The following is a 17,836-nucleotide window of genomic DNA, read 5'->3' as shown; positions in this document are numbered from 1 at the left end:
AGAAGGTTTGAAGCTACGTCAACATACCTGCTCAACAAAGAACTCCACCTTGCCTCAGCTCATCTACTGCCAAAACTCATTCATGTATTTGTGACCTCTAAACTTCATTATTCCAAAGCCTTGCTGGTCAGCATCCCATCTTCCATCTTCCATGAACATGGAAAATTCCAATGACATATTCTACCACTCACAAAGTCCCAATTGTGCTTCATAATTAGTTTGCTGAAACACACTACCTTCAATCCATCATAACCTCTCTTTTTAAATGATCAGTATCTTTAAAAACCCTTGGGTGGTCTTTTGTCGCTTACTTCTGCAACTAGTCTAGCTCTGTAGCCCTCTGAGATCTCTGTGCTCCTCCAGTAGTGGCATCTTGCATCTCCCCTAGGTAATTGCTTAACCATTACTGCCATGTTTTTCAGTTGCTTGAGCCCCAAACTCTGAAATTTCCTTTGTACAACTTTTAGCCTCACTCCCCTCCTCTGAGACATTTCTGAAAGCTTACTTCTTTCTCCAAGCTTTTGGTCATCTGTCCTAACATTCTTGCAAAGCTCAATTTGATGTCTTATAATTGATATTATTAATGTCAATATTATTTAGTTTAAGTATAATGACAAGTACCTTGAGTTTTTTGTATTAATGATGTTATACAAATGCAAATTGTTGATACCGCTGATACATTAAAATAATGTAGTATAATGACAGATATATATTAAACAAATTCTTTGCACGAGTATCTATTTCTACAGTACCAGCAAAGAATGAATACCAGTGATAGGATAGAAATAGAAAATAAATGTAGGGCAGGGATTTACTCTATTCTGTAAAATAAATTGTAATAGAGAATATAATGGGACTTAGATTAGATAAATCTCTAAGCCCTAATGGTTTCCACCTCGGTATTTAAAATAACTAGGTGTGGAAAGTGTTGGTGCAATCTTTCAGATTTCTCTTGAACAAGAAATTCTGTTAGTTACTCAAAAATTGGTAATGACACACCATTATTAAAGAAGTTGGGGAGAGACAAACAGGCCTGTCTGTTAAATTCAGTTGTTTGAAACCACTAGACTTTCTCGTTAAGTATGGAGTAACTGAGCACTTCAGAATTTATGAGCTGATCAGAGATAACCAATATGAATTGTTAATACAATGTCAGAGTAAGCAAGTTGCATTTTCTGAGGGGCTCTTTAACTATGTAGGCAAAGTAATGTCAATTGATGTTATCTGCCTGTTTTTCTAGAATGTGTTTTGTTGAGTTTTCATACAAAAGATTACCTTTTCAGTTGGATTTGAAAATAGTTGGGGATAGGTTAGTGAGGGGTGAAATCCATCTGTGTAACAATTGATTTCCTCAGTCCTATATGCCTCATAAGGATTATAAAATGACTCTGAGGTGTGCTTTGTGACGGTATACAGTAGTTCAGTGATTAGCACTGCTGCCTCACAGCACCAGGGACCTGGGTTTGATTCCAGCCTTCTGTGATAATCTGTGTGGAAATGCACATTCTCCCCGTGTCTGTGTGGGTTTCCTCCAGGCACTTCAGTTGCCTCCCACAGTCCAGAGATGTGCAGGTTAGATGGATTGGCCATGCTAAATTGCCCATTGTGTCCAGGGATATGAAGGTTAGATGGATTATCCCTATCCAGGGATAGGGTAGGATGTTTGGTTTGGATGGGATGCTCTTCAGAGGGTACTGTGGACTCGACAATGGCCTGCTTCCACACTGTAGGGTTCCATGTTATACAGCATTTTGAACAAACTTTGCATAATGAGGAAATAGCTTTTTTTTTACAACATATCAGGTATTGGTGAAGCAGGAGAATATCAACAGGCTGGTGAGGAAGTAGAGGTAAAAGTGGTGGACGACAAACAGGAACAAAAGTATTAGGGAGAGGAACATGCATTCTGAGGGGTGTGATCACACCTGCTCAAAGTGATACCAGTAGCATCAACTATACCTCCTTATTTACCAGCTGTCCCATAATCTTTATTTTTCCCATATCAAAGAACATCCCATACTCACCTTTTTCTGACAATACAAAAATAATTATTGCAACATGCAAATGTTAATCCACTATAATAAATCAACAAATTATGTAATACGTACAAAGTACATGAATAAAATGATAATGAGTGCTCAGAGCCAGAGGTATGACTTTGCCAGGCAGCCGCTTTTTCAGATGGAAAATGGACCAGGAAAGATAAAGGGAAAAAAATCCCTAACACTTTATCTTAACAGAAATTAGTGAGATTACACACACTATATTGACCATCCATGCATCTTCTGGTATCAATGAACAATTATCAACTGTCATGGCCTTTCATCTCTCCTGCAAGTCTACAGGGCTGTGTTGGATCTGAATGAGTAGGGGAGGTCAACTGATCCAGATTGCTAACCTGGACTAGTGACCATAGCTGCAAAGAGAGACACTCACAGGGAAGGAAAAGCTGATTGCAATGAGTTTTTTTTTACATCCCGTGAGGAGTCCAGTTGCTGTGGGATTTTGCTGCTTATTTCAGGATAAAAATTTCAGGGACAGTCACGAGGCAGGATAAATCCCAAGTAGATATGATGTGAGTGGGAGACTCTGCTGATCAGTTCACCACATTAGGCAAGAATTCAAACAAAACCTTTCATTCTTGTAAAACCGTTAACCTAAAGAAAAATGTACCAATGCATTTCACGAACAAGAATTGACACAGAAGAGGTACAAATCATGGAGCAGGTATATACTAGAGTATGACAAAAAACCTGGCTAAAATTATGGATTTAACAAAATTTCAAGAGGATTAGAGACAGGTAGGTTTGAAACAAGGTTTGTGGGAGAGTCAAAACCAGATTAAAGCTCAACCAACTATCCCAAACATTATGTCCCTCTATTGTATTTGTAAGGGTAAACTTTTACTTCATTAATGATGGTTATGGTCCCTGTGGAGACCATTACCACTGAAAGGGAACTTTGAATACTCTATTTAAGGAACTAAGCTAGTGTTATGAAGATGTGTGTGTACTGTACCAGTAAGAGAGTTAAAAGCCAGCAGAACTACCTGACACAGCAACAAGTGTTCTGAATAAAGTAACTTGGTCAAAACAGCGAGATTAGCTGGATTGCATGGAGACAACAAAACAAATTCAAATTTGGCCAATCAGTTTAAATTATACCCCGACAACATGCCAAACTCCAATCAATTTTGAATTTAGTATATTGATAATATTAAAAGCCAATGACACAATCCACTGTTTTGGGGGTATAAGACTATGAAAACCTGAACAGTTGAGGGAGACCGGCCAAAAGACCAACAGATGTAGACTGCTAGTCAGAACTTTCTGAGAGGTACCTGTCCCGAGAAGGAGTTTGTACAGAGAAAAACATCAAAACCTACCTGAATGGTTTTGAAATTTGAATCTTTGATAAAACTTAATCGGGGGTTTTATTGAACTAGTATTGTAGAAGGGGAAGGTAAAAGATAGAAAGGAATTGTAAATAGTTGCTAGTTAATTATTCTCTGTTATACTTTAAGAAATAAAGTTGTTAATTTTTACTGTAAATAGTTCTCGGCCTCTCAAATTTTCGTAGATTACTGCATGAGGTAAATCTTTTCAGTTTTACAGGTTTAAATGAAGCAGGATGGTTTACACCATGTGGTTGCGTATTGGGGCTTGTCTGGAATTCGAACAATCGAGGGGCTTTTGTCCATGACTTGAAAAGTTTGAGTCTAGGTTTGTGATTTGAACTGGTTTAGACAGATTTGAATAGATTTATGGGTACAAAACATTCCAGCAGATGTAAACATTTGCAGGTTAGGGTCCTAAATCTTCAAATAAATTATAGGTGAGACAATTTGTTTAATTTCGGTGAGTTGTGATTGACTAAATTAGAAGTGAGAGAAATGGCTCTTAAAATTATTACTAAAGAAGTTCCGGGATTTGAGATGATTCTCAAATTTGCCAAGAAAGTTTAGAACCAAAGAAAAGGCCACACTTTTAGATTTAGCAAATAAGTTAGATTTGGGTTTAATCAAGGACAAAATTGAAACTGAAATTGTAAGGGAGTTACTCAAACACTTAGGTGTGTCAGAAAAACAGACAAATGCAGTTGAGATAGAAAAACTTAAATTAAAATTGAGGAAAATTGAGTTAGAAGATAAACAAAGGGAGAGAGAAAGAAGAGAGAGAGGAAAAAGAGAGAGAGAAGGTTCTTGGCTGAGCAAAGAGAGAGAGAAGAAAGGGAGAGAGAAAGAGAGAGAGAAGAGATACAGGTAGAAAATCAAGAGAGAGAGAAGGTTCTTAGCTCAGCAAAAAGAGAGAGAATTTGAACTTGAGAAGTTGCAACTTAGTCAGCAAAGTCAAAGTTAACAGGATGGACATTAAAAGAGAAGCTAGTGATATATACAAATATGTCAAAACTCTGTCACATTTTGATGAGAAAGATGATGAAGGCTTCTTTATTTAATTTGAAAAATTGGGTAGGCAGATGGAATGGTCTAAGGATTATGGGTAATGCTAGTCCAGGCAAAACTGACAGGCAGATCGAGTGAGGTATTTGCCACACTGTCAGATGTGGGGTCAAGGTATTATGAAGAGGTTAAACAGGCTATTTTAAGTGCTTATGAACTGGTACCAGAAGCATATAGACAACGGTTCCAAAACATAAAGAAGGAACCAGGTCAGACTTATGTTGGGTTTAAAAGAATTAAACATAGATGTTTTGATAGATGGGTTTGAAAATGGATAGGACCTTTGAGGCTCAATGAGAGAGTTTTCTGCTGGAGGAGTTTTAAAACTCACTTCCCAGAGATGGCAGCAATTCACGTGGAGGAACAGAAAGTTCAGGAAGTGAGATGGGCAGCAGAATTAGCAGATAAATACATGTTGGTGCATAAGACAAGCTTCCAGCCAGAATTTCGTCCTGTGAGGGATAGAAGTTGGGAGAAGGTGAGATTCTACATTACAAAACCAAGAATAGAGAAAACTGGTAAGAGTTTACCACAGGTTAAAAAAGACGCCCATGAGGGTGGAAAGCAGGTTAACGGCCTCAGGTGGGATGCAGAAAATTACAGTGCCAGTGTTTAAAGAAGGGCACTGGCAAAAGGTATTTTCACTGACCAAAGGTGGGACACATAAAGACTGGTCGTTAAAGGAAGGCATTGTGGGAAAAGATGTGGTAAGAGAAGCTAAGCTAGTGACATTATTGAAGGTAGTAAAGGAGATCACAAGAAGAGCCGAAGAGTTGCAGGGAAATGTACAGCCTAGGCAGAGATTGGGTATGGATCTCTACCTAATCTCTACAAATAATTTACCTCTGTGCGTAGTTTGCTCAGAAAGAACAGGGGAGAAGGACAAGAAGTTATAATTTTGAGAGATACAGGATCTAATCAGTCACTGATAGTAAGGGACAAGCAAATATGCACTCTTTTAGATTTGTTACCTGAGAGTGTAGTAATGTATGGGAAAAATGGACAGAAATTTTGTGTGCCCCTATGTAAGATCAGGTTGGAGTGCCAACTCAAGACTGGGGAAGTTACAGTTGGAGTGATTGACAGAGTGTCAGTTCCAGGAATTTGGTTCATTCTTGGGATGATTTGGCAGGATCCAAGGTGGGAGTGACACCCCTTGTTATGGAGAAGCCCAAGGAAGACCAAGAAACTGAGGGGTTAAAACAGAAATATCTTGGTATTTTCCCAGACTGTGTAGTTACCAGATCCCACTATCATAAGTCACAGCACAAAGTGAAAAGTAAAGAGAAAAGTGAAGGAGTTGAGGTTCAGTTAGTGGATATCCTGTTTGACATAATGGTGCAGGAAAAACCTGAACAGGCAGACAGTCGGACAGAAGTGTTTGTCCTGAAAAGCTAAGGGACTTGCAATAGCAAAACAAGACAATAAAAGATGTATATGTGGATGCGTACTCTGCAAAGGAGGCAGAGAATATTCCGGACGGTTATTATTGAAAGATAGAATTCTATGGTGGCATCAGACCTTGAAGACCATGTTGAACCATACTGTCAGGATTACCCGAATGATTGGGATAAAGATACCCCATTCATATTGCTTGCCATTAGAGATACCCCAAATGAATCAACTCAGTTTACTCCTTTTGAGTTAATATTTGAGCATGAAGTGAGAGCCCATTTAAAATTAATTAAAGAAAAATTGACAGGATCCAAGTCAGAGATCTCACACTTAGATCATGTATCGGAGGTGAGGGAGAGACTAACTCGAGTAGAGGAGTTAGCTAAACAGAACCTAAAGAGGGCACAGTATAGAATGAAGCAGGTGGCAGATAAAAGCTCTGAGACTCGGACGTTTTCCCAAGGTGATGACATGTCAGTATCGTTACCAGTGATAGGAGATCCCTTTGAAGCCAGGTTTAGTGGTCCCTATCAAATTGAGAAAAAAATTGAGTCAAGTGAACTATCTAGTAAAGATGGGGAGAAAGTGAGGACTGCAGGTGCTGGAGATCAGAGCTGAAAATGTGTTGCTGGAAAAGCGCAGCAGGTCAGGCAGCATCCAAGGAGCAGGAGAATCGACATTTCGGGCATGAGCCCTTCTTCTGCTGCGCTTTTCCAGCAACATATTTTCGTATCTAGTAAAGATGTCAGATAGAAAGAAAAGATATTAGGTACGCCATGTGAACATGTTGAAACCATGTTATATGAGAGAGAAAGAACTGGAGAAACAGGTGTCAGTTACTGCCTTGCAGAGTGAGGACTCAAATCCAGATGATTTAGATTTTGATGTGCCTCAAAATAGATTTAAAAATGCAGAAGTTCTTGAGGAGTGTGATAGGTTAGTAAGCTATCTGTCTGAGGAACATAGAATGCGGTTGAAAGATTTGTTACTGCAGTATAAGGACATATGTATGAATCAGCTGGGGAGAACTAATGGTATTGTACATGAAGTAGACATAGGGAATACTGCTCCGATAAAGCAATTCCCTTATCAGCTTAATCCTTTCAAAGCCAGACAGGTCCAGAAGGAGGTGGAGGCCATCCTTGACAAGGATATCATCGAACCGAGTGGAGTTCGCCAAACATCTTAGTTCCTAAACTAGACGGAACTCAACAATTCTGCGTGGATTATCAGAAGGTCAACGCCATTACAAAATCAGACTCTTATCCAATTCCTAGATTAGAAGACTGTATTTAAAAAGTCAGACAGGCCAGTTACATCACCAAATTGGACTTAATGCATGGTTACTGACAGGTACCTTTATCAGAGATGGCGAAAATATTTCTGCATTTGTCATCCCAAAGGGCACTTTTGAATGAAGAATGCATCCGTCACATTCCAAAGACTCAAGAACAGAGTTGTGGCTGGGTTAACAAACTGTGCAGTGTATTTGGACGATGTAATGATCTTTAATAAGTCCTGGAAAGATCACATAGTACAGTTGGCAGAGATTTTTGAATGACTACGAGAAGGAAAACTTAAATAAAATGGAATTCGTGAAAACAGAGGTGATATTCTTGGGACATAGCATCGGTCATGGAAGGATGACCCCATGGAATGCAAGACGAAGGCCATCAAGGAATTTCCATGACCAACCTCGAAGAAAGAGGTGCTTTGACTCTTAGGACTCAGTGGATTCTATCAGAAGTTTGTTCCAAACTTGAGCAGCGTACTGGCACCATTAACCTATTTGCTGAAGAAGAACATAAAGTTTTGGTGGTCAGAACCATGCCAAGAGACATTCGACCATTTGAAATCAATATTAACCACCGAACCAGTTTTAGCTGCACCAAACTTTTCAAAACCTTTTAAAGTTGTCACATAAGAGTTGGAGATGTACTCCTACAGGAAGATGAGGATGGGATTAAACTGCCAGTTGGTTACTTTTCGAAGAAGCTCAACATCCATCAGAAGAAATCCTCCACGATCGAAAAATAACTATTGAGTTTGGTACTGGCCTTACAACATTTTAATGTGTATGTCACGAACAATGTGTCAGGCATGGTTGTGTACACAGATCACAATTCACTTTCATTCTTAGAACGCTTTAAAGACAAGAATATGAGATTGTTTCATTGGAGTCTTACGTAACAGACTTTTAATTTAAAAATCACACATGTTGTGGGTCATTAGAATGTAATTGCAAGTGCATTATCACAGATTTAACTGATAAGAGTTTAGATGAGATTTGTACATATTTAATGTTATATATATATAAAGTTACATGGAAAGAGGTTAAGGTGAACTTAGATTACAGTTTTCAGTATGTGAGGGTAATGTATTTAAAGAATAGAAAAAAGAATTAAGCCATCTTTTCATTATGATGGTTTATTTTTTTCTTAGGCCAGGGGGAGATGTTATGAAGATGTGGCTGCACTGTTCCTTTAACAGAGTTAAAAGCCAGCAGAACTACCTGACACAGCACCTAGTGTTCTGAATTATGTAACACTTGGTCAAAACAGCGAGATTAGCTGGGTTGCCTGGAGATGACAAAACAAATGCAAATTTGGCCAATCAGTTTAAATTATACCCCCAAACAATGCAAAACTCCAATCAAGTTTGAATTTAGTATATTGACAATATTAAAAGCCCAATCCAATGCTTTGGTGGTATAATACTGGGTAAAACTGAACAGTTAAGAAAGAACTGCAAAAAGACCAACAGATGTAGACTGCTAGACAGAACTATCTGAGAGGTGCATGTCTAGAGAAGGAGTTTGCACAGAAAATAGCATCAACACCAATCTGGAGGGCAAACCTGTAAAGGGAAGACTCAATAGCTGGCTGGTTTTGAAATTTGAATTTTCGGTAAATCTTAATCGGGGATTTTATCGAGCTAGTATTGTAGAAGGGGAAGGTAAAAGATAGGTTAGAGAAAAGAGTTATAAATAGTTGCTAGTTAATTATTCTCTGTTATACTTTAAGAAATAACGTTGATAATTTTTACTTTAAATAGTTCTTGACCTCTCAAAGTTTCATTGATTACCGCACGGGGTAAATCTTCTCTGTTTTACAGGTTTAAATTAAGCAGGAGGGCTTACCACATGTCATAACCCTAGATGATTTTTAATTTTTGAAACAAAAATAATTGCTAGTTAATTATTCTCTGTTATACTTTAAGAAATAACGTTGTTAATTTTTACTTTAAATAGTTCTTGACCTCTCAAATTTTCATTGATTACCGCACGGGGTAAATCTTCTCTGTTTTACAGGTTTAAATTAAGCAGGAGGGTTTACCCCATGTCATAACCCTAGATGATTTTTAATTTTTGAAACAAAAATAAACTTTTTCTGTAATTAAATACATCAACAAGCTTAAAGCAAACCCTACTATCTTCATGTAACAATTTGGGAAAGCTTAGCATGTAAACACAGTTGGTCTTTTTACTTCCTAATTACATGCAAGAGTGGAATTAGATATTGGCATCTTTGAAGGTTCATTCACTTTCCCTTTTGGAATTCAGACAAATATGCCATAGTTGTGTCGAATTCATTTTAGTTTCTATTCACTTGTTCCAGCTATTCATCATGGTATGAGATTTAATGGGGATCCTTCCATTAACATGTGGTTAAGTGTGCAACTTTTCTTCAAACCTCACAAATAGAAACTTTGAAGTACACCTCAGGCTTTACTGATTTACTTTAATCATGTGCTCAGTAATTTCCAGATCAGGAACATCTCTGCTTGCTAATGGCTCCTATCCCTCCTAGTCCCAGCTTAGCAGAGTTCCATCTCCTGATAGGCCGTGTAGACTATTGTAAATTTCTTCTTCCAGTTCAAGACTGGGGAAATCTTCCAGCCTTTCCTTTCCCTCCCAAAAGACACAAGTTGCCACCCACATTCCATGTGGTGAACAATAAGGTAAACATTTTCACTCTTTAAACTCCAGGTGTAGCTGACAGTTATAATTTTCTTTCCATACAACTCTTTCAGTTACAAGTATCCTTATTGGTTCTGAAGATGAACTGCTAGCTTCTTTTGCCTTTGAGCATACAACCCCTAAAAAGGAACTTCCCCTGTCAATACGACATAATTAGCATGCTTCAAACTGAAACTTGTTACCTTAGCATTGAATATTTTCTTTAACATTTTAACATTGCTTTTAACATTTTTCGTTCAGTAAACCTGTTTTGAATCTGTCACCCATGTAGCAAATCTATAGCCTTTTTCTCCAGATTGCATTTTCCAGCAAGAAACCCTTTGTGGTTTCAACATTTCCGAAAAGTGCACAAACCATTCAAAACCTTCACTCCTGAAAAATAACTGCACAGACCCTTATACCTACCAAAGCTTTAAGAGGGGCCATTGATTGTGAAAGTTATCTCACTTCGAGAGTAGAAGTGGTAGAGCAAGATGACAAAAGGGAGGAAGAGACTTAAATGGAACTTAGATATTGGCATGCCTTAGTAAGGTTGAATGACCTTTTTTTGGATTGCCGAAGCGCAACCCACCCAGACCCATTCCCCTACACCTAACACTACGGGCAATTTAGCATGGCCAATTCACCTAACCTACACATTTTTGGATTGTGGGAGGAAACCGGAGCACCTGGAGGAAACCCACACAGACACGGGGAGAATGTGCTAACTCCACACAGAGAGTCACCTGAGGTGGGAATTGAATCCGGGTCTCTAGCGCTGTGAGGCAGCAGTGTTAACCACTGTGAGTGTATATCGGTTGCACCTTGAACATAACATTTTGTATTTTGTTGCAACACAAGGAGAGCAAGATAAACCAAATGAGCCTCCCAATCACCGAATTCACAACATAGTGAAATAAAAACATTTCACGGCACTAACTCTAACCCACAAAATTGCTCAATTGCTTCTAACCAAACATTATAAATAACAGACCTTGGACACGAAGTCTACAACTTAAACAAAAATGAACAATTTATTATTAATAGAAACTTTAGCAGAACATTGATAAGCAACAAGGCAGTTTAATTAATATCTACAATCTAAGCCCAGTCTTTGAATATAAACCACCACTCACACATCAACAGATACAATTGAGGGATAATTTTTAAAAGTATATAATTTGCCAGTTAGATAATCATTTCTATGATGAATACCAGACTTACATGAAACTCATCTTGGTCACATGGGTCACAGGGTTTAAGGCTTTTTTTAAAGTAAAATATTAAGTTTCTTTTGTAGCATGCCAGTTATGCCATGTTAACAGGTAATCGGCTATTGGCTTAAAGAAGTTCCTTTTTCTGTGTTGTGTGCTCATTAACACTAGAAGCTAGCATTTCACTAGATGATAGACTGTATTTCAGGCTTGTAAGGCTTTTTTTCTTGATGAATTCTGATGTCATCAGTCAATACAAAAAGCTACTGCAATCCTTTTTTTACTGGGGACTTCTTATGTTTTTACAGATTGAAGTTCTTTTCTCAGAACTATCAGCAGGTTGATAACTAGAGGTGGCATGGTGGCTCAGTGGTTAGCACTGCAGCCTCACAGTAACCAGCATCCCAGGTTCGATTCCAGCCTCGGGTGACTGCCTGTGTGGAGTTTGCATGTTCTCCCACAGTCCAAAAATGTGCAGGTCAGCTGAATTGGCTATGCAAAATTGCCCATAGTGTTAGGTGCATTAGTCAGAGGGAAATGGGTCTGGGTGGGTTACTCGTCGGTGTGGACTGGTTGGGCCAAAGGGCCTGTTTCCATACTGTAGGGAATTTAATCAGGATAACTAGAGAGAGCAAAAGTTGAATATATCTTCCCAGTCCAGCTGTTTATCAAACAAGATGACTTCCAAATTGTTCTTTGTTTTTCTTTTTCACTGTTCTGTGTGATTATTTATTTCGCTCTGATCCTCCCTTGTTTGACCATTTCAACATCCAACCAGTTGCCAGTCACTGAGTATAACAACATTTCAGTGCTGTATCATCTGCAATGTCCTTAGAGCGGTAATTAACCTACATTATCATTCCAGGCCACATCCCAACAGTAAACATCAGTCTTTTGTCTTCTCTTTGTTAAAGCAAGCTGAAGTTCAATTTTCAATGTCCAATTCTTAACTGCAGCTAACAGTTTCAAACCAAAAAATTAAGAAATTAAAATAAAGCTGACGGTTTCAACAATTTAAGAACAAATTTACTAAAAATAGAACATCACAAGCTACAGAATAAGCAACAGTTGATATTGAGTCACATTACGTGACATTAGAGAAGTCAGACAAAAGTTTGGTCAAAAAGATAGATTGTGAGGAAGATCTAAAGGGAGCAAAGGAAAGTTGAGAGGTGGAGTGATTTTGGAAGAGAACCCCAGATCTTCAGGATTAGGCTGCTAAAGGCTCGGCCAACAGTTCTAGAGCAATGAAAATGAAGATTACACAAGACCAAAATTGTTTGAACAGAGATATCTTGGATTGTAATGGATTGGAAGATCAGTGAAACCTGGAAGGATTTATAAATAAGAATGAGTGTTAAAATTGATATAAGACTTGAACAGGAGCCAATGTAGGTCTGCATGCTCAGCGGTGATGGATAAATGACATTTTGTGCAAGTTAGGACAGAGGCAGCATAGTTTCGGAAGATCTCCAGTTTACAGAAGGTTAAATTTGACTGGTTAGTCAGAAGTTCATTGGAACAATTTGTTACATAGCAGGCCAGACCCCCTCAAAATATTTTAAGAAGGTAGCCTAGACCCTAGCCTTTTCTTATTTTAAATGAAGATGTGAATTGGATATTCCAGTGTGACGCAGCTGGTCAAATCACTAAGCTCTAAGCAAAACAGAATTTACTTAAACACTATGTAGAAACACGGACAAAAGAAAGCAGATTTTAGAATAACAACTATTGGACATCTTAACTAACTCGATACAGTAACTGTTACTAATTAATTGTTCCAATACAGTAACATCCCTTAAACACACCCCTTAGCAAAAAGGTAAATTCAAAGACCGATTCTTACAGGCAAGAGGGAACTAAACCCTAAGAGATTTCAGAAGGTCAAAGGAGTTCTTTACTGAAGCTTGAAACTTCCCTGAACCCACACATCTTGTGACTGCTTCAGCTAAAAACAAGCTAGAAAAATACCTGAACTGGGAGAACTGTCAAGCTCCCTGGACGTCTCAGCACCTGTGAATTTACAATCTCTCTTCATAGAAACCAAGACAAAATAACCTTGTTAAAGTGACAGCATTGTCACAAGTTGAGTCTTGATGTTAGAAGACCAGCAGCCTAATAATAGGACTCAAGAGAGGTGATAATGAGATAGAGCTGAGTGTCATCAGGATACTCGTGAACATTAACATTAAACACAGAGAGAGAAAAAAAATTCTACTTTACAACTAAATAACCTGATGGCTGTGGAAAGTTAAAAAACAAAGGTGACCCACTTAATATGGTATGACATCAAGCAGAATTTTAGGAATTGATAACATTTTGAAATATCAAATTACTCACAACCAAAGAAGATCCAAAATATATTCAACATTTTAATGCAATAAAGTAGAGCTAAACTTACATATGAAGGCACTGACCTGCAGAATAGGGACAATGAATATAAAATTTAACAAGTTATGTCAAAGTTGTATAAAACTTTAGTTAGTCCACATTTGGAAAATTGTGTGCAGTTCTGGTTGCCACACTACCAGAAGGATATAGTTGCTTTGGACAGGGCGCACAGAAGGTTTACTAGGATTTTTCATGGCCTGAAGAGTTTTCTTCATGAGGAGAGATTGGGTAAACTTGGATTGTTTTCATTGGAAAGATGGAGAGTCAACCAGATACAGGTCTACAAAATTATGAAAGGCATAGAGTGGATTATTAAAGGCTTTTTTTTCCCAAGTGGAAAGGTCAACTACAAGAAGACACAAGTTCAAAATGAAAGGGGCGAGGTTTAGGGGAGAGGTTTGAGGAAAGTGTTTCACACAGAGGGTGGTGAGTGCCTGGAATGGACTGCTAGTGGAGGTTGCGAAGTAGACATGTTAGCAATGATTAAGGCGTATCTTGATTGACACGTGAACCAGAGGTGAACAGAGAGATAGAAACTGACAATGGGCAATACTTAGTGGGTCTAACTAAGAATTAGGAATCAGTGCAGACTTGGTGGGCTGAAGCACCTGATCCTGTGCTGTATTGTATTGTATTGGTATAATAAGTGGTTCAATGAAAAATCATACTAAACTGGATAGCCTGCTCTCCCTACACATCCAATATCAACCAATTTGTATTTGTAGCTCAGAAAAGGTCAATAACTTCATGCAGTTAATGGTGATGAAGTCTGTAAATAAACAGTTTAATGTAGAAATGGAACAAGAGAATCACAGAATCCCTACAGTACAGAAGCAGTCCATTAGGCCCATCAAGCCTACTCCAACTCTCTGAAGAGCATCCCACCCTTACCCTGCATTTCCCATGGCTAATATACCTAATCTACACATTCCTGAACACTATGGGCAATTTAACATAGCCAACCTACATAACCTGCACATCTTTGGACTGTGGTAGGAAACCCACATGGAGATACAGGGAGAATGTGCAAATTCCACACTGACAGTCGCCCGAGGTGGGATCGAACCCATGTTTTCGACACTGTGACGCAGCAGTGCTAACCACTGAGCCACCAAGCTGCTACTAAATGCAACAAAAAATGAAATCAAAAGTATGGTTTACTAAAAATGACACACCAACCCACATGCACTCTATGATTCTTTTTTTAAACAGAATTTCAACATTGACTAAAGTTGGTTCAGATATTATATTTGGAACAAATCTAATTTCAATCATAATAAAAGTTTAATGTTGAATATTGTACAGATAACACATAAAAAGGACTGATAAACCATTCAGTCACAAACAACATTCTTGATTCAAAAACTTATGACAATCAATTGAACCAACCATATAATGCAACTGTCATGAGATAAAAATATCCACAGTATCAACAACTATTTCAGACTCAACATCATCACCTACATCAAAGACAACAATATCCCATTTATTCAGTACCACATCCATCACTAATATATCCAATACAGAAATAAAAGTGCACAGAATGATCAAAGCCAAATTGAAAATCCTAGTGTGACTATTCACTTAAGCTCACTTGTGAGAGGAGGCATGCCAATTTAATATTCAATATTGAAACATAGTAGATAGGTTTGAAAAGTTAAAAATATAATTTGTGTCATAGGAACATAGGAACAGAAGTAGGCCATTCAGCCTGAGCCTGTTCTACCTTTCAATGAGATCACAGCTGATCTGTTGGCTGACTCCAAATACCTGTCTTTGGTCTGTATGCATTAAAATTAATGTTGCTTCACAAAACAAAATCTATCTCAGATTTAAAATTAACAACTGATCCAATATTCACTGACATTTGTGGAAAAGAGTTCCAAACATCTATATCTTTGCGTGCAGAAGTGAGAAATGAAATGTTATTGTGGATAAACTTTGATCTTGTGAAATATCCGTAGCCCATTAATGAAGCCAAACCTTTGTTTATCTCTGATGATGCAACATTGCACACAAATCTACGTAGTTAATATGGCCTGAATGCTACTCAAAGTAGCATAAAAATCTTCACACCATTGGATATTTAATGCTCCATTCCCTCAGATTTCACCTCCCCAGGATCTCACATTTTTTCTCAAGTCCACAAAGCCGCTGTCAGATTTCTGAGAGCATCCATCCCAAATGTGACTGGGTGGTGTGCCTCACTGAGCTTTGGCAGTGAACACATAACCTGAACATGAGACTTAACCATGAAAATGGTCTGGTCCTTTCATTGCATTTCTTGGGCAGAATGAGCAATTTGTGCCCAATATAGGCGAAATAGGAAAATCGCCATGCTACATTCTAACTGTTGTGGTTCTGTTCGCCGAGCTGGAAGTTTTTGTTGCAAACGTTTCGTCCCCTGGCTAGGCGACATCATCAGTGCTTGGGAGCCTCCTGCGAAGCGCTTCTTTGATGTTTCCTCCGGTGTTTATAGTGGTCTGTCCCTGCCGCTTCCGGTTGTCAGTTTCAGCTGTCCGCTGTAGTGGTTGGTATATTGGGTCCAGGTCGATGTGTTTGTTGATGGAGTTTGTGGATGAATGCCATGCCTCTAGGAATTCCCTGGCTGTTCTCTGTCTGGCTTGCCCTATGATAGTAGTGTTGTCCCAGTCAAATTCACACACACGCAGACAACAAGCAACATGAATACGACTGGGACAACACTACTATCATAGGGCAAGCCAGACAGAGAACAGCCAGGGAATTCCTAGAGGCATGGCATTCATCCACAAACTCCATCAACAAACACATCGACCTGGACCCAATATACCAACCACTAAAGAGGACAGCTGAAACTGACAACCGGAAGCGGCAGGGACAGACCACTATAAACACCGGAGGAAACACCAAAGAAGCGCTTCGAAGGAGGCTCCCAAGCACTGATATGTCGCCTAGTCAGGGGACGAAACGTTTGCAACAAAAACTTCAAGCTCGGCGAACAGAACCACAACAGAAAACTCCAAGCCCCAGAGGAAAGTCATTTAATCAATTCACGTCTAGGGATGGGAGTTGGCTATCCTTTTCTTCTTCTCTCGTGAATCGGATTCCTGTGAGTGTGGCGTTGATGATCCGGTGTGTTTTTTCTATTTCCGTGTTTTTAATGATTACGAACGTGTCATCGACATATCTGACCCAGAGTTTGGGTTGAATTTGTGGTAGGACTGTTTGTTCTAACCTTTGCATAACTAACTCATTCTAACTCATCGATGTCATTTTTGATTACCTCTGCACAATATTTGCTTAAAATGCAAATATTTTTAACTGGTACTTGACTGAATTGGTTCTGATCCAGAATTATAGTTGTGAAATGTTGGTCGAAATGTTTTATTTGGCTCTAGAATGACCTGGAAGGCTGACTGTTGCCTGTGCTTGCTTCTTAAGTGCTACTTTGTATGAGATTCATTTGTTTCCTGTTCCACTGAGGTTTCAACTGATGCTTTCAGAACATTGTCAGGTGATTGTGATATTCAGCAACATTTTCATAATGCAAATAATGAACTTGGAACAAAATGCTGAATGTAACTAAAAGAAGGTGAATGGAGGAATAAATTAGCTGTAAATTGAGCAGGATAAATGAAAAATGCTGATTCTCAGCAATTTTGATTTTGTTCTTCATGGGGAATGTGAGTTAATTCAATTGTATTTAACAATAATGAAACGATTGCTTTTTAGTAAAGTTGAATGGGAAATAAACTTATTATTTAAATATCAGGACGCGCCATGTACAAAAAGTTAATAATCCTTCTTCTATAAGATCAAAGTTGATGGAAAATAGTGATGCGCTGGTAATTTTAGATTAATCTGAAAGTGTAAATTAAAAGCAACATATCCAAAGCTGACATGAAAATTATTTTATTGTTGTTTATGCACCAAACTGCACATGCATTGTGCAGTCAGCTCTTCTTGATGTAGCCCTACAATGTTCAATATTTCTGACATCCCTTTCTTTAGTTCCATTCCCAGTTTCACAGCATTCACATACTTTGTTGTGGTTCTGTTCGCCGAGCTGGGAATTTGTGTTGCAGACGTTTCGTCCCCTGTCTAGGTGATATCCTCAGTGCTTGGGAGCCTCCTGTGAAGCGCTTCTGTGTTGTTTCCTCCGGCATTTATAGTGGTTTGTCTCTGCCGCTTCCGGTTGTCAGTTCCAGCTGTCCGCTGCATTGGCTGGTTTATTGGGTCCAGGTCGATGTGTTTGTTGAAAGAATCTGTGGATGAGTGCCATGCCTCTAGGAATTCCCTGGCTGTTCTCTGTTTGGCTTGTCCTATAATAGTAGTGTTGTCCCAGTCGAACTCATGTTGCTTGTCATCCGCATGTGTGGCTACTAAGGATAGCTGGTCGTGGCGTTTCGTGGCTAGTTGGTGTTCATGGATACGGAT

Source organism: Chiloscyllium plagiosum, chromosome 6 (assembly GCF_004010195.1).
Source record: "Chiloscyllium plagiosum isolate BGI_BamShark_2017 chromosome 6, ASM401019v2, whole genome shotgun sequence".
Taxonomy (NCBI): domain Eukaryota; kingdom Metazoa; phylum Chordata; class Chondrichthyes; order Orectolobiformes; family Hemiscylliidae; genus Chiloscyllium; species Chiloscyllium plagiosum.
The sequence above is the reverse complement of the archived record's forward strand: the minus strand, read 5'-3'. Positions refer to the sequence as shown.